Genomic DNA, 27,761 nt, shown 5'->3' on the forward strand with positions numbered 1-27,761 from the left:
CAAGGGGGTCCATAGATAAAAAAAAAAATTGGTTGAGAACCCCTGATCAAGTGAATAAAAAATTAACCCCCTCTCCACAATATCTGCTCTTATGCCTATGTTTGGAGCAATTATTATTGTTTTTGTTTCTTGTTTCCCAGTCCATTTACTTCAAAATTCGTCCAAGACCGGTTAGCACATGTTGAAAAAAATTTTGGTGACCTCTGTGTGTCTTTTAATTCTTATACTAGAAAAACTGCAAGAATCCGGGACAAAGGTAAGTTGCCCAGTCATACTTGCTTACAAGTGAAGGATATGCTTTGTATCTTTGGGTGATTTCATGATGTTCACCCATTATATAATATTCTTCTGGAATTATTTTGGCATCTTCTTGTTTTTTTTTTTCTGTTACATTTACTTAATGCTTCTGCATTGAATGTCACAATGAGAATTCTTTTTAAAATTGCACTTACACTCATATAATACATTGAAACAATTGTGTTTAGTTTATGTTATATCATCATCATCATTGTTTAACGTCCGTTTTCCATGCCAGCATGGGTTGGATGATGTGACTGAGGTCTGCGCACCAGATGGCTGCACCTGACTCCAATTTGATCTGGCAGAGTTTCTACAGCTGAATGCCCTTCATAACGCAACCACTCTGAGGAGTGTAGTGGGTGCTTTTACGGGCCACCGGCATGAGGGTCAGGCAGAGGCGGTACTGGCAATGGCCATGCTCAAAGGGTGCTTTTTATATGCCACATGCACCGGAGCCAGTCCAGCAGCACTGGCAATGACTCGCTCAATATATTATATTATAGATAATATATATATATATATATATATATTACATATATATTATATGCTGTATATAGGTGTATATATATATGCTGTTATATATATAATATATATATATATTATATATGTTATGTGTGTTACTGGCAATGGCTATGCTCAAATGGTGCTTTTTATGTGCCACCTGCACAGGAGCCAGTCCAGCGGCACTGGCAATGACCTCACTCATATATATATGATGATGATGATATAATATATATATATATAATATATATATATATATATTATATATATATATTTTATATATTATGTGTTTATATATGTGTATATATATGCGTGTGTATATATATATATGTGTGTATATCTATGTGTGTGTATTTGTACAGAGTTGGTCAAAAGTCACCTGACAGTAAATCAAAACCATTTAATTCCAAGATTTATTTATGTTTAACAACTGAATGAATTTAATAAAAGCATCTAAATGTGAAACATCATGAATATTGTCCAAACTGAAGTCCTTCCTGAGCGACTCATTTTCCCATTCAAGTCAATACAGAATTCCAGAGAGTATTTATGGACATTTGATTTACTGTCGGTTGACTTTTGGCCAACCCTGTATATGTGATTATGAACATGATTCGTGACAGGCATATGCATTTGTGAATGTTTATTCCTACATGTCTTCACACTGGCATTTTTGGGATGAGATGATGATGATGATGACATATATATAGGTGCAGACGTGATTGTGTGGCAAGTAGCTTACTTACCAGCCACATGGTTCCGGATTCAGTCCCTCTGTGTGACACCTTGGGCAAGTGTCTTCTAATTCTAACATAGCTTCAGGCAGACCAAATCCTTGTGAGTGGATTTGGTAGATGGAAACTGAAAGAAGCCTGTGGTATATATATATATATATATGTGTGTGTGTGTGTATGTATTGGGTCATCCCATAAATGATGCAGTTTTTTCAATTTTACGAACTTAAAGTCAGAGGGGGATGGGATAAACTACTTGATCAACTTGCTATAAAAGCAGGTAGTAATTTTACTTTGTCCTTATTCTCAGTGCAAGTTTTGAAGAGTGCAGTTTGATTTTAACAGTTATTTTTTCAAAGCTATAATGGAATTGACAAAATAGCATATTCGGCATATTTTATTTTATGAGTTCAATTAAGGCAACAAGGCAATGGAATGTGCGAGGAATATTAATGCAGTATATGGGGATCGGACAATAAGTGTAAGCAAGTGTCAACCGTGGTTCCAGAAATTCTGAGCTGGAACTACAGCCTAGAAGACGAGCCTCGTCCTGGAAGATCTGTATAGCTTGACGAGGACATCCTGCAAAACCTGGTGGGACAAAATCCTATGGTAACTGTTGAGGAACTAGGAGAGACGCTTGGATTTGATCATTCGACCGTTCATCGACACCTGTGTGCTATCGGAAAAGTCAGCAAATTGGGTCAATGTGTTCCTCACAAACATGTCCAGTCTAATCGCACGTAGTGATTGAATGTGTGTTCTTCTTTGCTCTCACGTCTCACGAATGAATCTCTTCTGGGCCGAATAGTGATTGTCAAGTGCCGAAGATAGTGGGTAGGGAAAGGAGAAACACTGGTACCTCAGGCTAAAGAAGGTCTTCACCCACGTAAGGTGTTGTTATCTGTTTGGTAGGATTTGAAAGGTTTGGTAGGATTTGAAAGGATTTGAAAGGTTTTAAATCTTCAAGCCTACTAGATAGATGGAAGAGCATTGTAGAAAATGAAGGAGAGCATATTTTAGATTAAAAAAGAACTTTATTTTAATTTTGGAAAATAAAAATATGAAAAACCATATTATTTATGGGATGACCCAAAACAAGCGATAACAAAGGACACATACTGTGAGCAGCTTGAGCGGCTTAAGACAGCACTAGAAGAAAAACGACCGTCTTTAGTTTCAAGACGAAAGGTGTTCTTCCATGAGGATAATGCTCAGCCACATACAGTGAGGATGACATTCCAAAGGCTGGAGGAGTTTGAATGGGAACCGATGCCCCACTGAACATATTTTGCTGGACATTGTCCCATTTGATTATCACTTATTCTGCAATCTTCAAAATAATTTAGAGGGAAAAATATAAATTCTAGATGAGATCAGAACAGTACTGAAGGAGTATTTTTTGTTGCAGAAAAGTGAATTTTGGAAGAGGGGCCTTACAAGTGTACCAGATAGATGGAGGAGCATTGTAGAAAATGAAGGAGAGCATATTTTAGATTAAAAAAGAACTTAATCTTAATTTTGAAAAATAAAAGTATGAAAAACCATATTATTTATGGGATGACCCAATATATATTTATGTGTGTGTTTTTGTGTGTCCTACATTACCACTTGACAACCAGTATTGGTGTGTTTACATCCTTATAACTTAGCGGTTCAACAAAAGATACTGATAAAATAAGTACTAAGCTTAAAAAAAAAGTTCAGTTGGGCGATTTGTTCGACTAAAACTCCTCAAGGCTGTGCTCTGGCTAAAGAATAAAAAGTTTTGAATGGTAAAACAATGCACTATAATACAAACAATGGACTAATACATCTTATAGAAAGTAAATATAAGATAAAACATATAACAATGATTAATTGTCTTATATTTAATCTTTCTATAAGATGTCATTTTTCTAGATGGTATAATTTAATTTTTCATTGTTGAATTAATAAAAGGTGGGTTTTTTTCTAATTTATATATATATATTATCATCATCATCATCATTTAACGTCCGTTTTCCGTGCTAGCATGAGTTGGTTGGAGGAGCACGGGTTGATTTGTTGAAATTTGATTTAGTATTTCTAAATTGAATTTTTCCATGTAAGTTTGGTATAATATTCCCTCATATTATTATTATTATTATTATTATTATTATTATTATTATTATTATTATTATTATATATATATATATATATATATATACACACACATGCACATGCTGTGCTTCCCCAAATTGAAGTATATATATATATATCCAGTCCAATGACCGAGACTCTAAAAATGGGAGTAATTGTGGAAAGTTAAATTATATGTGGCTTTCAAATTCCCAAAAATGGCTGTTTACTTTTGAAAGGTGATGAAATATCGCAGCTGATTGTCAAATACGTAGACAAAGAAACCTTGAACCCCTCTTCCAAGAAATGTCTCACGACTTTTGCCGAGAATTTGTCCACAATTCAAGATTATCGGCAGGCTGAGGTAAGATGCATTTTTGATTTGTTTGTGGAAACATAATTTCCGTTATTGAAGATGTTGTAGTTGTTGTTGTTGTTGTTATTTTGTGTCCAGCTATCTTCCTAGAAGGTTTATGGTCAAAGATGTTCCAGTTTTGTCTTTTCATACTCCATCTGGTACTATAATAGCCAATGTCTCCTCCTTCTCTTGAAATGGTTGGGTAGGATTTAACCCTTTAACATTCAGATTTCTGTCTTAAATGCAATGCTTATTTATTCATCATCATCATCATCATCATCATCATCATCATTTAATGTTCATCTTCCATGTTGGACAGTTTAACAAGAACAGACAAACTAGAGGACTGCACTAGGATTTTGTTCCACCAGGTTTTGCAGGACGTCCTCGTCAAGCTATACAGATCTTCCAGGACGAGGCTCGTCTTCTAGGCCGTAGTTCCAGCTCAGAATTTCTGGAACCATTGTTGACACTTGCTTACACTGTTTTGGCAAGGCTTTTACAGCTGGATGCTCTTCCCAACACCAACCACTTTACAGAGTGGACTGGGTGCTTTTTACACGGCCCAGCACCAGCAAGGTCTGTTTTGGCATGGTTTTCATGACTGGATGCTCTTCCTAATGCCAACCGCTTAACAGTGTGGACTAAGTGCATTGTTTTCAGTTAATCATATATTATTTTGTAGCATCAAGGTTTCTATGATGCGATTGTTTATTTTTTAAGAATTATGTAGGGTATGTGTGAGAGGCTGTACCTGGCCCACTAGAACATCAAACATGTAGGTAGAATATTTTCGCCAGATATGGCTTGTTTGAATGCTAAAGGGTTAAAGAAGATTATACTGCTATTTCTAGTGGATCAAGGAATTATATGTAAAATCCCTTGTTAAGTTTTGCTCATTGAAGCTCTCTGTATGTCTCTGGAAGGGGACCTTGTAAGGTGATGAAATATTTAGTATTACAGTGTTTTTTGCTTATGTCACTGGAACATTCCACCTTGCAATACCGATTTACATCTTGGTGGAATGGCCAGTTTGAGACTTTGGCACTTTTGCCAAGGATATAGTTTAGCCCCAAAGGTATTAAATAAAATCAGGTTCTGACTCTTCAGCTGGTGGACCAATACCTTTGCAACATGACCGGCTGCTAATGTCAAGAACGAAATATTTTATTTATATATATATATATACACATGCACATAGGTGCAGGAGTGGCTGATCAACTGTCAGCTCCACCATGGCCACCACACATATACTTCATCATCATCATCATCGTTTAACGTCCGTTCTCCATGCTAGCATGGGTTGGACAGTTCGACCGGGGATCTGGAAAGCCAGAAGGCTGCACCAGGCTCCGGTCTTATCTGGCAATGTTTCTACAGCTGGATGCCCTTCCTAACGCCAACCACTCTATGAGTGTAGTGGGTGCTTTTTACGTGCCACATGCACTGGTGCCAGGCGAGGCTGGCATCGGCCACGGTCAGATTGGTGCATTTTATGTGCCACCGACACGGAAGCCAGTCGAGGCGGCGCTGGCATCGGCCACGATTCGGATAGTGCTTTTTACGTATCTCCAGTCCAGGGGTCCTGGCATCTGCCGGGTGCCAAGAATTAAGTACTCTGTGTATGTAATAGAGTTTATTTGTATTCATATTTATTTAAAACTGTTAATTCACTTTGTAGTTGCTCATAGTTCCTCAAAGCTTGTGATCCTTCATCCAACAAAAATGAGTCATTTAATCACCTGATTGATCATGTGATCGTATCGTTTTGATTGACATATTTCCATTTCACTTCCTCTTCTCACTTTGCCTAGTCATAAAAACTTCTTCAGCAATAAGGGTAACATTCTGTTAACTAAACTCCCTAATATTTATGACAATTACAAAACAACTAACAACGTAACTCACCTAGCTTTAAAAAAAGTGATTTCCATTTACAAATTGTTGATTTCAGGTGCAACGCCTTGATGCCAATGTCTTGAGACTTCTCTCTGATTATGGGCCCAAGTGTAAACAAAAGAAGGTAAGCTGTTCCCTAACTCCAATAAGCATCTCTGCACCCAAATCATTCCCTTTCTCTAATCATCTGTCACGCTATTCTCACTCTAGCAAACTTACCAACCCGTTCACTTTTTCTGTTCCTCTGTTTCTCTATCCTATTCGTCTTCATATTTACTTTGTACCTTGACCTCACATCCCTGTCTGTCTGGCTGTCCATCTGTCTGTCTATGTCTCTCTTTCTCTCTCTTGTCAGCTACACACACCTGCTCCTGTCCCACTATCTTTCTCATCCCTGAATTCTATACTCTTACTTAGTTGAGGGTTCTTGTCTTGTAAGTACTTAGTGGCCACACCAGTGCTGGTGCTACAAAAAAAGAAAAAAAGCACCTTGTACACATTGTGAAGTGGTTGATATTGGAACACAGCACAGCCCTCTAGCTCATCTGCTCATGTTGAACTGTTCAACCCATTCCAGCATGGAAAAAGGTGATGAGCTGACAGAATCATTAGTGTGCTGTCTGCTGGCGGTGAGCTGGCAGAATCGTTAGCATGCCAGGCGAAATGCTTAGCGGTATTTCGTCTGCCGTTATGTTCCGAGTTCAAATTCCGCCCAGGTAGACTTTGCCTTTCATCCTTTCAGGGTCGACTAAATAAGTACCAGTTACGCACTGGTGTCGATATAATCGACTTAATCCGTTTGTCTGTCCTTGTTTGTCCTCTCTGTGTGTAGCTCCTTGTGGGCAGTAAAGAAATAAGAATCATTAGTGTGCTAGACAAAATGTTTAGCAGTATTTCTTCTAGCTCTTTACAATCTGGAGTTCAAATTCCATCCAGGTCAACTTTACCTTTCGTCCTTTTGGGGTCAGAAAAAATTAAGTATCTGTCAAGTACTGGGGTCAGTGTAATTGACTCAGCCTTAAATAATATTGAAGACAATGAATATGATTGAATTTGTTCTTAATTAGAAACAGTCTTTATTCTTCTTTTATTCTTTTATTTGTTTGAGTCATTTGACTGTGGCCATGCTGAGGCACCGCCTTTATTTGGGCAAATCGACCCCAGGACTTATTCTTTGTAAGCCTAGTACTTATTCTATTGGCCTCAAGTGAAGCAATTATATTCTGACAGGTCCATAGCAATATAGAATATCATTACTTTGGTTGTCCTGCTAAAAACCAAAGTAATATTCTAACTGGTTACCCCTTTTTTTATCGTTTCATTTGTCTGCTTTCTCTTTACAGATTTTTGGCTTATGCCAGTGTCGTGTAACTGACCCTTCAATCATCAGGCAATATGCTGTGCATGAAAAGATCTGTTGACTCAAGTTAAATTGTCATGGCTGATGCCATTACTCCCTGACTAGTACCTGTGCCGGTGGCATGTAAAAAGCACCATTTGTGTGTGGTTAATACCACTGCTTCCTGACTGACTCCTGTTCTGGTCGCATATAAAAAGCACCATTTGAGTGTGGTCAATGCCAGTGTTGCCTGAGTGGCTCCCATGCAAATGGCACATAAAATACACCATTTGAGTGTGGTTGATGCCAGTGCCACCTGACTGGCCCTCATGCCAGTGGCATGTAAAAAGCACCCTCTACACTCTCAGAGTGGTTGGTGTTAGGAAGGGCATCCAGCTGTAGAAACCTTGCCAGATCAGACTGGAGCCTGGTGCAGCTTCCTGGCTTGACAGTTATCAGTCAAGCTGTCCAACCCATGCCAGCATGGAAAGCAGACGTTAATATAATGCCCTGATAAGTTGAATTTAACATTGTCATCTTTTTATTAATGCAAGTGTTCATTAAATACAAAGGGGTTCTGAAAAGTTCCTGGTTTGGGGTAGAAGAAAATAGAGGAGGGTCAGTTAATTATGATTTCATTCAACATATTCACACACTTATTGCAGCGGTCCTTCAATTTTTCTAAGCCCTGTAAAAAACCTCGGAACACCCTTAAAGCCAGGAACTTTCCAGCACCCCCTTGTATAATTCACTCATTGCCAAGCCTCTTTTGCATTTCACTTATGTATGTGTTCATTCATATTTGCTGGTGTGATGATTATGATTGAACCCTTCCTACCCTGTGGAGAATAGGCCATTGACAACTTTCCACTGCTGTTCTTGATTTGAGTCTGTCTTTTCTGCTTCTGGTCAGTTGGATCCCTGCTTTTTCCATGCAGCTTCATTTCAGATTTTGTTGCCCTATGTCATATGTTTCCCAGAAGGAAGACCTTCCTGTCCCAAGTTGTGTTAGTTTTGAATTATCATCAATGCATGTGACTTTGCTTTCTTTTCTAGGTAAAGGTGTTGGTCTTACATGAACCCATTTTCACCTCTGGGAAGAGGTGTTCCATATTACTCTTGTCTCTATCCTTTGACCTGTCCAGCATGGGAAGCCCTATGAGGCTTGCATTCGGCTAGCATACTTCTCAAGTATGAGGCTTAGTGGTTAAGGTGTTGGATTCATGATTGTAAGATTGTTGTTTCGATTCCTGGACCGGGCAACATGTTGTGTTCTTGAGCAAAACACTTCATTTCATATTGCTCCTATCCACTCAGCTGGCGAAAATGAATAATCATACGATTGACCAACGTCCCATCCAGGTGGGGAATTTAAACGCCATGAAACTGAGAATCTGGCCCTTATGAGTTGACATGACTTGAGAAAGTGGCAGTGGCATCAACCATACTCAAATGGTGCCTTTTACATGCCACCGGTGCAGGTGCTAGTCAGGTGGTGCAAGCCCCCACACTGCAATAAGGATTGATCTGTGTGACTATTCATGTTTGTTAATGTAACTGTTCATTAAATACACTAGCAAAAAATGAATGTGCAAGTAATTAATATCTACCAGTCATTAATTTAATTGCTTGATCGGCTGGCCTCTTTCTCATCTTACCTGTATTTATTCACTCATTTTCATTAATGTAAGCATTCATTAAATGTAGCACTTTAACTGGCCAGTCTCTTTCTTATCTCTGATGTCTGTCTGTCTGTTAATTTTTATTCATGTCAAACCCTCATTAATTAAACAGCTTGATTGGCTTGGTTCTGTCTCATCTCTCTTACATGTGTTTATGTATTTTTGTTAACGTATTCGTTAAATGTAATACGTTAATTGGCTGGTCACATTTTCATCTTTCCATATCTGTTCTTCAATTACATTAATGCAAAGCAATTGTTAATCATCAATAGCCTGATTGATTGGCTTCTCATCTAATTAGTGTATCCTTTTACTCATTTTCATCAACTTAAGTGTCCACTTAATGCAGAGGTCAGCAGATAAATTATGTCATTGATCTCTTTATGGCAATGTTGATAACTTACTGACCTCCAGCATATAACATTGAATTTCTCTTTTGAAGGTAAAATTATGCTTCCCCTGTGCTTGTGACATGTAAAAAGCATTCTGTTCACTCTGTTGGGTGGTTGGTGTTAGGAAGGGCATCCAGCTGTAAAAACCATGCCAAAACAGACACAGAAGTTTGGTCAGCTCCTGTCAAACTGTCCACTCCATGCCAACATGGAAGGCCGGCAGTTAAACAATGAGGATAATGATGATGATGATGAATTAATAAAATATTTCTTGATTTAAAAACAATAATTTCTTTGTCCTTTTGTGTCGTTACCACTTTTCGATAAGAACTATTTAACGAAATTTAATGAAAATACTGAATAGATACTCCTATGTGTAGGCATAGGAGTGACTATGGGGTAAGTAGCTTGCTTACCAACCACATGGTTCCGGGTTCAGTCCCACTGTGTGGCACCTTTGGCAAGTGTCTTCCACTATAGCCTCAAGCCTACAAAAGCCTTGTGAGTGGATTTTGATAGACAAAAATTGAAAGAAGCATATCATATATATGTGTACATACACACACATATATATATATATATATATATATATATGTGTGTGTGTGTGTGTGTGTATGTGTATGTTTGTGTGTCTATGTGTGTCCCCTCAACATCACTTGACAACTGATGCTGGTGTGTTTACGTCTCCGTAACTTAGTGGTTCGGCGAAAGAGGCCGATAGAATAAGTATTAGGCTTACAAAGAATAAGTCCTGAGATCGATATGCTCAACTAAAAGGCGGTGCTCCAGCAGGGCCACAGTCAAATGACTGAAACAAGTAAAAGAATAAAATTGATAAAGAACAATAAAATTTCAGTCATATATTATTGTTATGTTCTTTTATTCTTTTACTAGTGTCAGTAATTTGACTGTGGCCATGCTGGAGCACCTCCTTAAAGGGTTTTAGTCAAACAAATTGACCACGGGAGTTATTTTTTAAGCTTAGTACTTATTCTAGCGGATACTTTTTGGTGAACTGCTAAGTTATTGATGTGTAAACATATCAACACCTGTTGTCACATGGTGATGAGGTACAAACAAAGACACACACACACAGACACATTTGATGGGCTTCTTTCAGTTTCTGTCTATCAAATCCATTCACAAGGCTTTGGGCATCCCGAGGCTGTAGTAGAAGACACTTGCCCAAGGTGTCACGCAGTGGGACTGAACCCAGAGCCATGCGGCTGGGAAGCTAGCTTCTTACCACACAGCCATTGGAACATTTCATGTGAAGTATGCCTTTAGTTAGTACTAGTTATTGAATCCATATTTGACCTGGAAAATAGTTTCTGCATTTGTCCAGAGTTAGTTTGCTAATAATTCAGCACCCTAAATGCTCAAAATCATTTTAGGTGTTTATTGATCCCTTGGATATCTCATAGGCTGCCTAGGGGTTCAGTACAAGCCACTTTGCTGATCCTTGCTTTAACCTTTTAACATTCAGATTGCTCTGTCAAAGGTAATGTTTATTTAGTCATATTATTTTGAATTAATCATGCATTATCTTGTAGCTTTGAGATTTTGAATATGTGATTGTTTATTTTTAGAATGACATTGTTGGGTAAGTCTGAGAGGCTAGATCTGGCTACTTTGAGCATAAAATAGGTAGAGTATTTGGACCAGATATGTTAAAGGGATAATGTATTTACTCTCTGGTTGGCAGGCTCCTTTCTCATTTCTTGATAAATTTCAAAATAATTTTGAAATTATTCATGTTTTTTTATTTATTTACTAAACTGAATATTTAGTATTTCACGGAATTAAACATATTGGGTTATTTCTGAAAACATTATCGAAAAAGTCTTAAAGCGTAGCCTGTGTTGTGTCTGTATGGAAAAATAGTTGCTCATCTGCTACTCATTGAAAAATGAACGAAATTGGAATATGGTGATTACTTAAGGCATTTTATATATACACTTTATATACTTTATGCCCAATTTTATAGACTTAATACACAGCACTTGTAAAATAAATGTTCACTCTTATTTTTCTATTTTTCCCTTAAACAAAAAAGAAATATCTTTTACATATGATACAACCTTTAGTTAAATTGCATATATCTGCCATGTAAATAAGTGTGAATATTTCATGGAATTGCACTTGTGCGCATGTGTTAAGTGATTGGTGATTTAAAAAACTTAGTTCAATTAAAAAAAATACTATCCAATCATCATTACCACCTCCATCATCTCTCTCTCCTTCTCTCCCTCTCTCTCTCTCTCTCTCTCCCCCTCTCTGTCTGCTTTTCTTTAACCTCATCATCAGAACATCACCCCTCTGCTAAAATTATATTTTTAACTCTCCTCCTCTATACCATCACTACTTTCAACTAACTTTTTTAAGCACGTGATGAATATTACATTCCCCCTACCTCTTGTTATGGATGCTTCTCTCTCCCTCTTTCTGTCTCACACTTTGCCTTATCCTCTTTTTCTTTCTCGTTTTCCTTTCTCTTCTCTTTTCCTTTAAATAATCATGTGAAAGTTTTACAATTACCTTCCCTCTGCCTCACAACTCCCTCCCTCTTTTCTTTCTCTTTTTCTCTAATCATATGAAAGTGTTACTGATGGACTAAGTAACACACTGACAAGCAGAATTATCATAAGATTTATTTTTTACCTTTTATCCTCTCTTAATTGCAGAATGAATTAAAGACTTCATTCGCAGCTCAAGAGCGTGAAGGAAAGAAAAGACAAGAGATGAACAAATTACTCCTTCGATGTCCCACCAATCAACATCAGATTGTATCCTCTAAGGCAATGATATAAATTATATTCATCTTTTTTTTTATTTGATTATTTCATATTTTCTAATTTATCATTTTTAATTTCATTCAATTTTTTTTATTCAATTATTTGTTTATTATTTTTATTTAATTATTTATCATTTCCTGCATGAGGCATGAGTTGGGGTGGGTGGGGATATCTTTATTCTATTATTATTATTGTGATTTTTTTGTTGTGTCTTGGGAGAGTCATAGCACCAATAACACACACACGGGTTCAATTCCGCTTCTTTATTATTGTTAGTCAATTAATTAAATATCTAACTGATTAGTTGATTGTTTTTTTAACTTGTTAGTTAAACATACAATTGTTATTATTATTATTATTATTATTGCTATTATTGCTATCATTATTATTATTATTATTTTTATTATTATTCTTTCTTTCATTATTATTATTATTCTTTCTTTCAAAGCTGACGGACGTGTCTCCAGAAGCAGCGTAAGTTTTGCACCATTTGTATTGGAAATTTCTTTAAAAGTCTAAATATTTTTGAATATTTTTGTAGCCAAGCCAACTAACTTCTTGCGGAGCAAGTTGGCTAGGCAAAATTTTACCCCATTGGGGTAAAATTACGTTTTGAATTTTTGAACATTGTAAAATTTACAAATACATTTTTTAAAAAATGGCTATGAAGCGAACAGTCGGCTGTTCCCCTTCTCTCGACTCCATACCCTCCGCAAACACACACATTGTCACAAAAACACCCACTTCACGCCATAAAAGGCAACAAAGATCCTCCTTCCGAACCGGAGAGCACGCGCTCCGTTCGAAAAGAGAATACAAATCAGGACATCACGTTCGATGTCAGTCTCGATTTCCCCCCTCTGCCTTCAACCAGTGCTATGGTACCGAAGGAGGAGGAAGGAAAAACCATTACCAACATTAACACAAACATGAACACAGATAAAAGTGAAAAAACTTCCAACGGTTTTGCTTCTGCTGCGAAGCAAATTTCGGACGAAGTAAAGATCACATTACACGATATCAAAAAGGCGAAGGAGTTATTGAGGAAAGATGGCAATAGTATCTTCCTCAATACTCCACAAGAAGTAATTGACGAAACCAATAAAAAAACAATTACATACAAAATTTTCGACAAGAAACTTTAAAAAATGACAAACGCCACACCCCAACAGTTGGAAATAGCTCTAAAGCCCATTTGGGGCCAAAAGAGCTACGTCACCAAGGGGAAGCATTTCGGAACCGTAGAGGTTCGTTTTCGAACGGAAGAAGAAGCAAGGGAGCACTCCATTTCGCACTTGCAAACAGAAACTTTGTTACTTATTCCAACCCACCTCGGGCGAAGGGCAACAAAAATAAAAATTGATCTCGTCCCCCCTGAACTCGATATGTCATGGCTGGTGGCAGCTGTCCTCTATGACATAGAGGACACTACAACTATTCTGGATGTCAGGAGAGTCAGGGAAAAAACTGGTTAGGGATGGGAGTGCTGCTTCTTGCTCAGATTCAGCAAGAGAATATGAACAAGATCCCAGATTTCGTCAATTTGCCGGACGGCACCAGGCTACACGTTACTGTGGAGGGGCAAAAGCCAAAATGTTTCCTCTGCAGCAGCGAAAGCCACCTTAAAAGTGACTGACCCATTCAGAAGAAAAGAATGGAGGCAAACAGCAAGAGGCAGCAACAACAACAACAACAGAAACAGCACGAAACACCAAAGGCTGCCACACCACCAACACCACCACCACCACCAAGACGAACGACACCACCTCCAACAACAACAACCACCAAACCAACACCAACCCCAGCACCGAGAAAATCAACAACAACAAAAAAGGAAAAGAAAACTCACCGACACAGTCACCATCAACAACAGAAACAGCAACACCACCAATACCAAAAGAACCAACAGAAATCTTTCGCCCTGCTGCTGAAGCAGATCCAATAACTATTCCTTTGCCGGATGAAGAGTACTCGGATTGTGCGAGCTCTGATTCCAACAAAGGAGAATGGAACATGGTGCCTCCAAGAAAGAAAAGGAGGAGAAAACAAAAAGACACACAGGGGAAGCACGAACAAATAGTGCTTCCCAACATCAACAACAACAACAACAACACACACTCACAACAACAAACAACAACAACACTTTCGACACCACTACTGCCACTGCCACACACACAAACACACACACACACACACACAATTACATCAATAAACACAAAAAACCAGAAACTAGTGGAGTACTTAAAAGACAAAACTAATACAAATATAACAGATTTCGTTATACCAAGGCATAACACACCACCAGCACACATTCTCACAATAAAAATGAATACAAAAATATATAACGAAATAAAACAAATATTCTCTAACGATGTCGGATTGCTAGGGAAAAGTTCCTCCAAGAAACTTTACAAAAATATTGTGGAAGCATCCGTGAAAAAGCACAAGGGAGCCACCCCCACCACCAACAACAGTAAGTAGAGCCTTTTTTCTCCTTTTATTTTTTTTTTCCCTACCTTTGAAAGATGGCAAATCTTAGAATCGGTTGCTTGAATGTGAGAGACCTCGGGTCACCTTGGAAACAGGGTCACCTGTTAAACGACCTGAGGTTTCATGATGTGGATGTAGCAGCCATCAGTGAAACCAGGCTCTCCGACCCGCAGGAACTCGCGGCCCTTTTCGGCGGATACGAGATATTTCTATCTCCGTGTCGGCCGGGAGCGGGCGGTGGTGGTACTGCGGTGTTGTTTCGGAAGGGCCTGGACTTGAAAATAAGGACAGTCTTCCTGGATCCGGAAGGTAAGTTGGTGGTCCTCGACGTAGACGGTAGTGACGGCGGTGCTTTCAGACTGCTGGCTGCCTACGCTCCGACAGGGGCAGGGCAGTCGGATTATTTCAAACGTCTGGAAGTTTTCCTTGGAACGTCACGCACTCTAGTGCTAGTTGGGGATTGGAACGCTGTCTTAGACGAACGTTTCGATCGGGTGGGCAGGGGAGCGTCTGATAGGAGAGGAGGAGGGTGCAAGAGCTTCGCCAACCTACTCGGCCGCTTTCAGCTGTCCGACAGGTTTCGACTAGACAACCCGATTGTGCTAATGTGGACTTGGACCAATCGCATCGGGTCGTCTAGATCGTACTTAGATAGAGTGTTTTGTAGGCCAGCGGATAAGGACAGCGTAGGGTGTCCACAATTCCTCTTAGTCGACTATACGGACCACAAATTAGTGATCTGTACGGTCGACTTAGATAGGCTACATAGACAGGGACCCGGCTACTGGAAGCTGAACGCGTCGTTAACGGCGTGCAAAGCTTACAGAGACCGGATTAGTTTACTAGTTAAGCGGGCGCTCACGGGGGCAATCATCAACAACAACTGGTGGTTTGCCCTCAAGAGAGCAATTAGAGTAGAGTCGATTAGGTTTAGCAAGACTCTAGCTATTGAACGTAGGAAGAGAGAGCGGGATTTAGTTAAGAAACTAGACGAGGCTCTTGAGACAGGCATCGCGACCGACGTTTTGGCGGCAAGGTTGGCCCTCGACCAACACTTTGACGTCAAACACGAAGGCTGCGTTGTCAGAGCTAAGGCACGTTCGCTAAGCGGGGAGGGGACTAGAGCCGCTCGATGGGCCCGCGTGGCGGAGGCGAAGCGAGGCAACAGAGCAACCATTCGGTCTTTGGTGGACCAGAACGGGCGCGAGGTTACTGAACCGAAGCAGATGTGTGCGGTGTTTCAGCGGCACTTTGCTCAACTGTTTGGGACGAGCTGTGGAACGCACAATGGTGCAGACTTCGGTGTGTACCTGGACGGCCTACCGCAACTCTCGAACAGCGAGGCAGAGTGCTGCGAAGGACCGATATCTGTCTGGGAAGTGGAGGAAGCAATGAAGAGTTGCACGTGAGGTAGATCGCCGGGTTTGGATGGTCTGCCCTACGAGCTTTACACTTCAATGCCAGACTTGTTTGCAGGCCTGTTGGCAAACGTCTACTGCAACTGGCAGCAAAACGGGAGAATTCCTGCTTTTGTCTGTCGAGCGGTGGTAACTTTGCTAAAAAAAGACCCAAACACGGGGGACGTTATAGGGAATTTTCGGCTCATCATTCTGCTCAAAGCAGAGTTGAAGATTTTGGCCAAGGTGCTAGCCAAGAGATTGGCGCTTGCCGTGGACAAGCTGGTCGGCAAGACGCAGACATGCGCCGTGCTAACCAGGTCAATACACAACAACCTCCATCTCATGCGCTACATCTTAGAGAGGGTGGGTAACGACGCTGGCGCGGTTGGGGCTTTGATCAACTTAGATTAGAGTAAAGCCTTCGATAGGGTCGACCATCGGTACCTGGGAGCCGTTCTCAGGGCAGCTGACTTCTGTCCAGTTTTCCGCGGGTGGATAGCTGCTTTATACAGCAACATCTGCTCGGTGATACGAGTGAACGGTCACCTTTCGGAACCGTTCGACATCTCGCGTTCGGTCCGCCAAGGATGCCCTCTCTCCTCCCTCTTGTACATATTGACTCTCGAGCCATTACTGCGCAGGTTGGAGGCTTTGAGGGGTATCCCGCGCGATCTAGGAGGCGGAAACAGCGTGTCTGCCTATGCCGACGACGTCACCGTGATGGTGTCGAGCCACAGGCACATTGGCCTGATTGGCGACACACTCAACGAGTACGAAGCGGTGACAGGGGCAAAGATTAACGCGGAAAAGTCTGTGGGCTTGCAACTGGGCACCTGGAGAGGCAAGCCCATGCCGTCCAACAGCGTCGTAGGGCGCTGGACAGATGGACCCGTTAAACTGCTCGGGGTCTGGTTCGGTCCGGACCTCCAGGTGGATAAAAACTGGGAAGAGGTGACGAGCAGGGTGGCACGTCTCACCCAGAAATGGGCCGAGAGGAAGCTGTCCCTGAAAGGTCGAGCGGAGATGGCGAATGCGTACATCGCATCCGTCATCTATTACCGCTTGACCGTCGTCCCTTGTCCCGACTGCTGGTTGGCCAAGCTGGTACGCCTGCTCTTCGACTTTTTGTGGAAGGGTCAGGTGCCACTGGTCAGGCGATCCATCTGCTGTCAACGACCGCTGAACGGAGGCCTTGGCATGCCGTGGTTACTGATGCGCAGACATGCGCTCAGGCTGCGACATCTCAAGCGTTTCCTAGACGGTGATCAGGTGTGGTCGTCTTTTGTCAGACGCGACTTTCCGCAGCTCGTCTCTTTGACAGAGCTGCAGACCTGGATCAAACGTAGACCGAGAAAGGACGCTTGGCACCTCGAGTGCCCTCAAGCTCTCTCCGCCCTCCGCCAGGCGGGCAATGCGATCGGTTTCAGCTCCACTCTAGCGTTCTATAGAGGGTTAGTGGAGGAAAAATGCGACGACGTTCTCGGGGAAACTCTAGGCGTTGACGATAACGAACTGAGCGGTCTGTTCGGGAGGACTTTCGGGCCGGGGCCAATGGACAATTTCCAGAGGTCGCTCGCCTGGCAGTGCTACCGAGGGGCTCTGCCTGTTCGGGATAAACTCTACCGGCACGGAAGTGCCGTCAGTCGGGCCTGTCCGAGGTGTTGCCAGGACGACGAAACCGTTCTGCATGCACTCGTCCAGTGCCCGAGTATTGCTGAACTATGGGTTTATGTCGAACAGCTACTGTCACGTGTAGGACGGATCCGGCTATCGGCCGAATCCATAGTGAAGATTGCCCTTTAAGAAGGAGGGCGAAGCAGTTTTCTTGTGCCTAGTGGCTGTAGCGAAAGAGGTTGTATGGTGGACCCGTTTGAAAGGGCTAAAGTCAGACACTTTCCTCTTTGGTCAAGACCTCATCAACTTTTTCAAGTTTCACTTGAAAAGGAAGATGAGGTTAGAGAGGAGAGTGCTGTCCGATAGCAAGTTTACTGAAAGGTGGGTGAATTGTGCGAGAATGGCCAGTATAAATGGACCAGTTCTCAGGTTTCGCCTGTAATTCAAAAAGGTACTATAAAAGGAGAAAAGGGGCTCTCTACCCCCCTTTTTGACTAGGCTCCCGTTGGCTTTTATGGGTTTTTTCCACCAGGAACCTTTCGTAACGCCTCCCCCTATTGGGAGTTTTTCGTTGTTAAATATTTTCATTGTTACACTGTTGTTTACACGGATTTTTCAAAAACGGACAAAACCCTTTGTAACCTTTCGTCCTGTTTTGTTCCTTTATGTTTTCAAATCATGTGTGTCAGCCCTTGTGGCCAATAAAAAAGAATTAATTATTCTTGGTGATCCGTCCAAGAAAAACAGAAAACTATCGGTAGTTTTTGTTTTTTTTCTATTTTTCTTTTACATGTTTTCTTTCTATTTTATACAATTATTTCCTCCCTTTATATATATATATATATATAAGAAAAAACCTAATTGATAATAACATAATTTCACAAATTTTGTTTTCTAATTTAAATTTCAATCTTATTAAAAAATGAACTTATTTGTGGAAAGCGCCACCAACATCCCAGATATGATAACCCATTTTAGGAGATTTCCAACCGTGGCCACCAAATCTTTTTCAGAGCGTTCCAAATCTCTGTATTTACGTAAATAGGTTGTGTCAAATCAAAAGTGTCAATGAAAATAATGCAGTCTATATATGGTCGTGTGAAAAGAGCCAATGAAAAAATGCGTGGTCAATCGTCTATTTTGTCAGTGTGTGTGTGTGTGTGTGATAAGAACAACACCTAGATTTTAATGAAATGTTGTAAAATGCATAAAAATAACTCTTCTTGCAATGTAGTGAAATATAATAGAAATATGTTTTGAAAAAAAATATAAAATACACGTGGAAATGTAAGGGTAGAATATGAAAAATCAACCAAAGTGCATATTGTAGATATAAAAAGGCTATTTATGACAGGTAGAGACAAATATATACATTTAGAGTATTACTAGTCAAAAAGGTCATTATTATTGATGATTATAAGAAGTTAATAATAATAATAATAATAATAATAATAATAATAATAATAATAATAATAATAATAATAATAATAATAATAATAATAATAAGGTAAGAGACTGAAACGAACTGTCTCTATTGTGGGGTGGCGGATTTGCTCTTTGTGAATGGTGATATATATATAAATATACACATATATATATATATGCATATCTATATATTATGTATATGCATGTATGTATAGTAAGAGGTTAGTATAATTCAAAAATCGTGGCGAAGGATGTTAGTATGGATGTATGCAGCTAGTACAGATGAGAAAATGTAGAGAATCTCTCTCTATATAAACGGCAGTTTGTCTGTGTGTGTGTCTGTGTGTCTGTTAGGTTGTACCCTCACCCTGACCACGGCTTTCAACCGATTCTGATGAAACTTGATACACACATAGCCCAATGTCATAATTCAAAACTAACGCAGAGAAAATTTTGAAAAGTTCCCCCAGTTCTGAAAAAAATCGATAAATTCGACATGGGGGCGAGAATCAGAAACACAAACCACAGACTGTCTAGGGGACGCAACTCGACCTTTTAACTCTCAAAAAAAATTTACCATCATTTTTTTTTCCATTTTTTTGCTATTTTTTGGCTATAACTCTCTAAAAATGCTTTATAGTTATTTCCCTTACAAACCCGACCAACGCCGGGTGATACTGCTAGTATACAATAAATCGAATTTAGTAACAACGTAAGTTGCACACTTTGTCCCATATTGAAATCAAAAGTAATTTCGATAAGCTGACGATTACCTTGCAACACACAGTTTAGCAACTAAAGTTGCATAAATAGGCGAATAAAAGATTCAAGGCAGCAAGGAATGTAACAAGTAAAACATGGACTACGAGCATTTCATAGCAAAGCAATGCTTGCTACACAAGCAGAACCAGCTTAGCTAATATACATACATATACAAATACATACATGCACACACACACACACACACACACACACACACACACACACGATATATGAATGAATTACGGTCATGTTGACATTTGTTGAATAAGTGACAACACATACAAACATTCTTAGTTTTAATTATCTGTCTGGTCAATGAACAATGAAATACAATCTCGGGAATAATGCAAAAGTTTCGTTTTCCTAATGGCTTTAAATATAAAAACTGGTGAGATCTCCGGCCTTGGTAAAAAAAAATTAAAGAGACCCCATAGTTGTGAGATATTCAACAGCAAGTTTTTTACTATCCTAAACAAACGGGGCAACAAACCCTAACAAAATTTATGCTCATACGTTTCAGTTAAAAATAAAAACGACAATTCTTTAAAAGTAGGGTGTGGTAAAAAATGTTTGTTCGTGGGCGAAAGAAAGCAAAGCAGTTAATACCACATTGAATTTGAAGCCACAATCACGTCTATTCAGGGTAACGAACTAGGTCATGTACGACACACTCTGATTTTCAGGTCATTGAAAGTGTAGCGATTATAATAGGTGGTATATAATGTCGAATAGAAAGCTTTGATATAAAAAAGAAAGCTGCTTCTATAGCCTTCTGATCAGGGTTTCATGTCTTTTATTTGTCTTGACCACGAAGACAATATATCCAGTCCGACTCGCTTCCAAAATTACAACAATAACAATGTTTTCCAATTTTGGCGACCCTAGGGCTCAACTGGTACTCACTTTATGGGTCTTCGAAAGGACAAAAGGCAAAGTCTACCCCAGTGAGATATGAGTTCAAAACGTTAAGACGGACGGCGAAATACCTATTTCTTTATTACCCACAAGGGGCTAAACACAGAGGGAACAAACAAGGACAGACATAGGTATTAAGTCGATTACATCGACCCCAGTGCGTAACTGGTACTTAATTTATCGACCCCGAAAGGATGAAAGGCAAAGTCAAACACGGCGGAATTTGAAATAAGAATGTAACGGCGAAATACCACTAAGCATTTCGTCCAGCGTGCTAACGACTCTGGCACCTTAAAGCAATTTCAGCTTTGCACTTATGTTCGACTTGAACTCAAATACAGACATTCAAATGTCAAGTCTCCGTCAATTTCGTCCAAAGTACAAAGCCAATAATAATAATAATAATAATAATAATGATGATGATGATGATGATGATGAAGATGATGATGATAATCCTTCTACTATAGGCACAAGGCCTGAAAGTTTGAGGATGGGGATAGTCGATTGCATCGACCCCAGGGTCTCACTGGTACTTAATTTATCGACCCCCGAAAGGATGAAAGGCAAAATCGACCGCTGCAGAATTTGAACTAATAATAATAATAATAATGGTAATAATAATAATGATGATGATGATGATGATGATGATGATGATGATTATACTACTACTACTACTACTACTACTACTACTACTACTACTAATAATAATAATAATAATAACAATAATAACAGATAGAGAAATTAAGGCCAACAAACCAGATATAGTTGTCAGAGATCATGAAGAAAAAAAATGCTAATTGATGTATCAATACCGGCAGATGACAACGTGTCTCTAAAAGAAATGGAGAAACTCTCAAAATACAAAGACCTGGAAATAGAGGTAACCAGAATGTGGAATCTGAAAACAGAAACAATTCCTATCATAGTAGGTGCATTACGCATGATAAAAAAATATTCAGACAAATACATAACAAAAACACCAGGACTTACAAACACATATATCATACAGAAAATTGCACTACTAGGCACTGCACACATCCTACGCAGTACACTTTCCATACAATAACCATCAGAGCATCACAACAAATCACAGCACATACCCAAGGCACACAGAGCTGCGCTCGTTAGTGAAGTGAAAGCACGCTATAAAAATAAAACTACTGAATAATAATAATAATAATAATAATAATAATAATAATAATAATAATAATAATAATAATAATAATAATAAGAGATTACACCGGGGACGTTAAACATGTGAGAGCGATAAAACAGTGCTCCGAAATCTATCCACAAACATCGGAAACAGAGACATCGCATGGAGCTAAAAAATAACTGACAAAGTATTGGACTATATCCGAGTAAGTAATACTCATTGAAATTTATTACTATTTTCAAAACGAAATGATGTATTTTAACTCGATATCATCTCCACCTCTAACACAACACATGTAAACATGCTTGATACATTGCGATCCATCAACACCAGATCATATCCGGCCCCAAACACCATGTACAAAAAAACTACGAATAAATGAAACAATACCGGTATTATTCAACCCAAGAATAACAATCGGGAAGTACGTACTGTAAACTTACAACATAAAATGTACGAAAAACTACACGTTCAAAACAATGTGACAACAGAAATGAACGGACCGGTACCCTAGACGAAGGAGAAGAGGAAGAAGAAGAAGAAGAAGAAGAAGAAGAAGAAGAAGAAGAAGAAGAAGAAGAAGAAGAAGAAGAAGAAGAAGAAGAAGAAGAAGAAGAAGAAGAAGAAGAAACAACAAAAGCTATAAAACAAATGAAATCCAAACTAAAAATAGAACAGCAACGAAACATGATAAAACGATGGCAAGAAAAGCCCTTCATGACAAATACTGGACTAAACTAAATGCTAAAGAAATAGACAAAGAAAAATCCCAACAATGGTTGAGAAGCTCAGGACTCAAAGCAGAGACAGAAGGATTTTTAATTGCAGCACAAGACCAAAGCCTCCCCACCAGAAATTACCAAAAACATGTAATGAAAAGAAATATAACAAGTAAATGCAGAATATGCGGAGATGGACAAGAAACAATAAATCATATTATCTCTGGCTGCCCAGTCCTGGCTAAGAAGGAATATATTCACAGACACGACAGAGTTGAGACCTATATACACTGGAAACTATGCCAACATTATGGAATATCAACAGAAAAACGATGGTATAGGCACACACCAGAAAAGGTCACAGAAAACGAGAAAGCAACCATACTCTGGGATATGCCAATACACACGGATAGAGAAATTAAGGCCAATAGGCCAGATATAGTTGTCAGAGATCATGAAGGGAAAAAATGCTTTCTAATTGATGTATCAATACCAGCGGATGACAACGTGTCTCTAAAAGAAATGGAGAAACTTTCAAAATACAAAGACCTGGAAATAGAGGTAAGCAGAATGTGGAATCTAAAAGCAGAAACAATTCCTATCATAGTAGGTGCATTACGCATGATAAAAAAAATATTCAGACAAATACATAGCAAAAACACCAGGACTTACAAACACATATAACATACAGAAAATTGCACTACTAGGCACTGCACACATCCTATGCAGAACACTTTCAATACAATAACCATCAGAGCATCACAACAAAGGCACACAGAGCTGAGCTCGGTAGTGAAGTGAAAGCACGATATAAAAAATATACTAATGAATAATAATAATAATAATAATAATAATAATAATAATAATAATAATAATAATAATAATAATGATGATGATAATAATAATAATAGTAATAATAATAATAATAATAATAATAATAATAATAATAATAATAATAAATAATACTAATAAACAATACAGAGACAGACATAAAGTGTTGGGGTTTACATATAAAGGGTAAAGACCCACTTCGGTCATGAATGACCATGGGATTGCACCTAGAAAGTTACCCTCCTAGACACAAGTCCGGGCAAGGTTGTTTATGGAAGACCAGCAGTCGCCCATGCATACCAGCCTCCCCTCTCCACGCCACCAGTGTTATCCAAGGGAAAGACAAAGGTCGATACAGCTTGACACCAGTGACGTCGCAACTCATTTCTACAGCTGAGTGAACTGGAGCAACGTGAAATAAAGTGCCTTGCTCAAGAACACAACACTCAGCCCGGTCCGGGATTCGAGCTCCCAACCTCACGATCGTAAGCTCGACGCTCTAACCACTGAGCCATGCGCCTTCACATATAACAGAGAAATAATAAAAGAAAAAAGGTATATACGGTATACACTGGGAAATAGGAGACATGCATAGCATACAGAGGTACAAAGAGAAATGGTGATGATGGAGGGGATGATAGAGATGTGGTCCTCCTGATACAGGAACGTTTCTAGGGATAATCGAGGAACCCCACCGTCCGAGATTTTTCTGAAACCCTATGAGTAAGTGCCCTCTCCAATTCCTTCTCTTCCACTCACAGGTCTACACTTAGAGAGTTACCTTCCACTCTTGCCATTTTCGCAACCTTTTCCCACCTTTCAATAAACTCACTTGAGGACAGCTCTTGCATCTACACTTTCAATTTCTTTTTCAAGTGAAACTTGAAGAAGTCAATGAGAACTCTACCAAAGAGGAATGTATTTGTCCTCATACCTTTCAGCATTGTTCACCAAATAGTCTCTTTCGCCCGTCACCAGGCAAAGGAAAACTGCCTTGTCTGCCCGATCGTAGGAGGGCGGCGGTACAATTATCAGTACAGACTCGGCCAATAGACGGATCCGTTCCACACGTGACAGCAGCTGTTCAAGATATACCCTACAAGTCAGCAATGCCCGGACACTAAACGTGGGCGTGCAGAACGGTTTCATCACTCTGCGCGCAATTCGGACAAGTCCGTCTGTCAGTACATCCGTGCCTGCAGAACTTGTCCCGAGCCGGTAGCGCCCCCTCCCAAGTAGCACTGCAGGCCAAGGATATCTGGAAATTATCTATGATAGTTCTCGACCGAAAAGTCCTCCATAATAATAAAAAGAATAATAAGAAGAAGATGGGCTACTGCAAATATTCTGCTCAATACTACAGTCGTTTGACCATAACCAGTTGAACGTGTCCTTTAGTGGCTGACGATATGCGTATCTCAGATCACTACCAGAGTAGTAGAGAGCATCATATGTTGAGAGGAATTCTTTGGGGTTTGGATAATTCACCTCTAGGAACATAGATGTTTCGTTCAATATACTTAAACAACCCCTGTTGAAGGACCTTTCGAACGGTTTCGGTTACTTGATCTGAAGAAAATTTTAATTAGGCCCCACCTGCAAGGTCATGTGCTGTTTATCTTGATATGATTTAACCACGTAGAGATTATACGTCATGCACGTATGGTTCACCATGTCGCGTACAAAACCATTCGCACAGAAAGCATATAGAAGTTTGTTTAAAAATAAAAAAACAAAAAAAACTATATATTACACTTAGTCGCGTTAGCAAAGGTATGTGGGGTTCGAGTCCGATGCGGCTGGGGAAGCTTACTTTTTTCTTTCGAGGGCTTATATGCCACATTATTATACTATTTCCTTAGTCATTGCAAGGTGATCGCTATAAACTATAAGCTTATATAAATGACATTTATATTTACAGGATTGTAAAACTTCGCTCCGAATAACAAAACATTTTCACCGAAAGCATATATATACTCTTTTAATTATTTCAGTCATTTGACTGTAGCCATGCTGGAGCACCGCCTTTAGTCGAGCAAATCGACCCAAGAATCATTTTTTGGAAGCTTAGTACTTCTCTATCGTTCTCTTTTTGCCGAACCGCTAAGTTACGGGGACGTAAACACACCAGCATCGATGTCAAGTGATGTTGGGGGGGGGGGACAAAGACAGACACACAACGACACACACACACATATACATATATATATATATACATGTATACGACGGGCTTCTTTCAGTTTCCGTCTACCACATCCACTCACAAGGTTTTGGTCGGCCCGAGGCTATAGTAGAAGACACTTGCCCAAGGTGACACGCAGTGGGACTGAAACTGGAACCATGTGGTTGGTAAGCAAGCTACTTACCACAAGCCACTCCTACGCCTATATATAGATATATATATATATTAGTATTATAAATAGATGAGTGTATTTTACCTTGTTAACAATTAACACGGATAAATGAATGAATAGTTACCAGGGCAGAAAAATCTCACAAGTAAAGATGTTTGAACTCCTTGTTTATAAAGGTTGTGAAACTTCGTGTTTACGTTGAATATTGAATAATAGGATAAAAAAATGGAGTCAACGCAGTTTAAACAAGTATTTTTTCTTTCTACATATGTTTCAAAAATTCCACTGATACTTATTCAAAAGAATAAAAGGTATAAACAATGCAATCTTCTCTTCGGGAAAGTGAAAAAACGAAACTTGTCAATACGACATTTTAGCAAAAAAGATGGATTCGTATAGCGATAGACAGAACGCTATTAATATTGTTTAAAAAAACGTTATATGATATAACGTCATAAGTAGCTAACAGAAAGAGTAGGGATATTAATAGTGAATGTTAAATATAAAGGAAATTAAAGTCTAAACTATATATAATGATGAGACTACTTATATGCAACTAAAAGTATGCTTTTGCCAATGCTTACATCTGTATGCTCGTTCTATAACCGTGTTTACTAGAGTATTTTTAGAAAAAATAATGAAAAATAGCTCAGAATTGCAGAGAAGACAGAATTTCTTGCCTTTGTCATATGGTATCGAAATTGAGAGGATCAACCATTCCAAATGAAATGTTCATTGTGGTCTTTTAAATTCCAAATCAGTTGCTGAGACCGGTACTATCCGTTTATTTCTATTCTAAATATCTGTTGAGTAATGGGATGAAATTCTCTTAGATAACTCTAACGATGTGCTTCCAATGTAAATCGTACTTTATTACGAGTACTGATTATACACTGGTATATAGAATTTTTAATCTTAGAGTTACTTGACATAAATTTAATTCTATTGGGATTGACTTCAGATACAATAACCTTGTTATTAATATTTCTAGAGGGTTGGATGGTAGTAGCTAAATTATGTTAGTATTAGTAAATGTATTAATATTTAACAGTTGTTATTATGAGAAAGATTAATTTGCAAGAGATTTTTTGTGTTTGAAAAACCTATCCTAACCTTATGTGAATTAATTATAGAGTAATATCTAGAATTATTTGGAAAATTCCTAGCAATAGCTTGACGAAACAGCAGTGGGAGATTAGATTTAATTTGTCTCCCGTAAGGAATTATTAACCAAATTTTTACTAGTATTCATAGCGTAATTACTTTTGAAGGTGTTATATTTACTTTTAGATCGGTAATAGGGGAATAAATAAGGGTTATCTGCCTTCATTCGCTTTGTATCGGTGCGTAAGTTATGTTTGTTATCAATAATTCTTTTACGACTAGAAATCTTATCTACATTATGAATTTACAATTAGACTGAGCAGAATCAATGTAGAAAATTTTTTCTGTATAACCTGCTTTGATTAAGGCAGAGTTATAGAATTCAGCGTTATTATTGAAAATATCAACATTAGCAGATAATTTAGATAATCTAAATGAAATATTCTTAACTAAATTCTTAATCAAAGCAGGTTATACAGAAAAAAATTTCTACATTGATTCTGCTCAGTCTAATTGTAAATTCAATAATGTAGATAAGATTTCTAGTCGTAAAAGAATTATTGATAACAAACATAACTTACGCACCGATACAAAGCGAATGAAGGCAGATAACCCTTATTTATTCCCCTATTACCGATCTAAAAGTAAATATAACACCTTCAAAAGTAATTACGCTATGAATACTAGTAAAAATATTTGGTTAATAATTCCTTACGGGAGACAAATTAAATCTAATCTCCCACTGCTGTTTCGTCAAGCTATTGCTAGGAATTTTCCAAATAATTCTAGATATTACTCTATAATTAATTCACATAAGGTTAGGATAGGTTTTTCAAACACAAAAAATCTCTTGCAAATTATATCTTCTCATAATAACAAACTGTTAAATAT

At 38.9% G+C, this 27,761-nt stretch overlaps 1 long non-coding RNA gene across 1 annotated transcript; it reads left to right on the top strand.

Annotated features, from left to right (window-relative positions):
* The first annotated feature begins 138 nt into the window (after positions 1 to 138).
* On the top strand, positions 139 to 12,076 carry LOC115220771. Its single transcript, XR_003882594.2, has 4 exons — positions 139 to 256; positions 3,875 to 3,999; positions 5,948 to 6,016; positions 11,990 to 12,076. It is a non-coding gene; the product is annotated as an uncharacterized LOC115220771 (long non-coding RNA).
* The last annotated feature ends 15,685 nt before the right edge of the window (positions 12,077 to 27,761 follow it).

Source organism: Octopus sinensis, linkage group LG17, assembly GCF_006345805.1.
Source record: "Octopus sinensis linkage group LG17, ASM634580v1, whole genome shotgun sequence".
Lineage (NCBI taxonomy): Eukaryota > Metazoa > Mollusca > Cephalopoda > Octopoda > Octopodidae > Octopus > Octopus sinensis.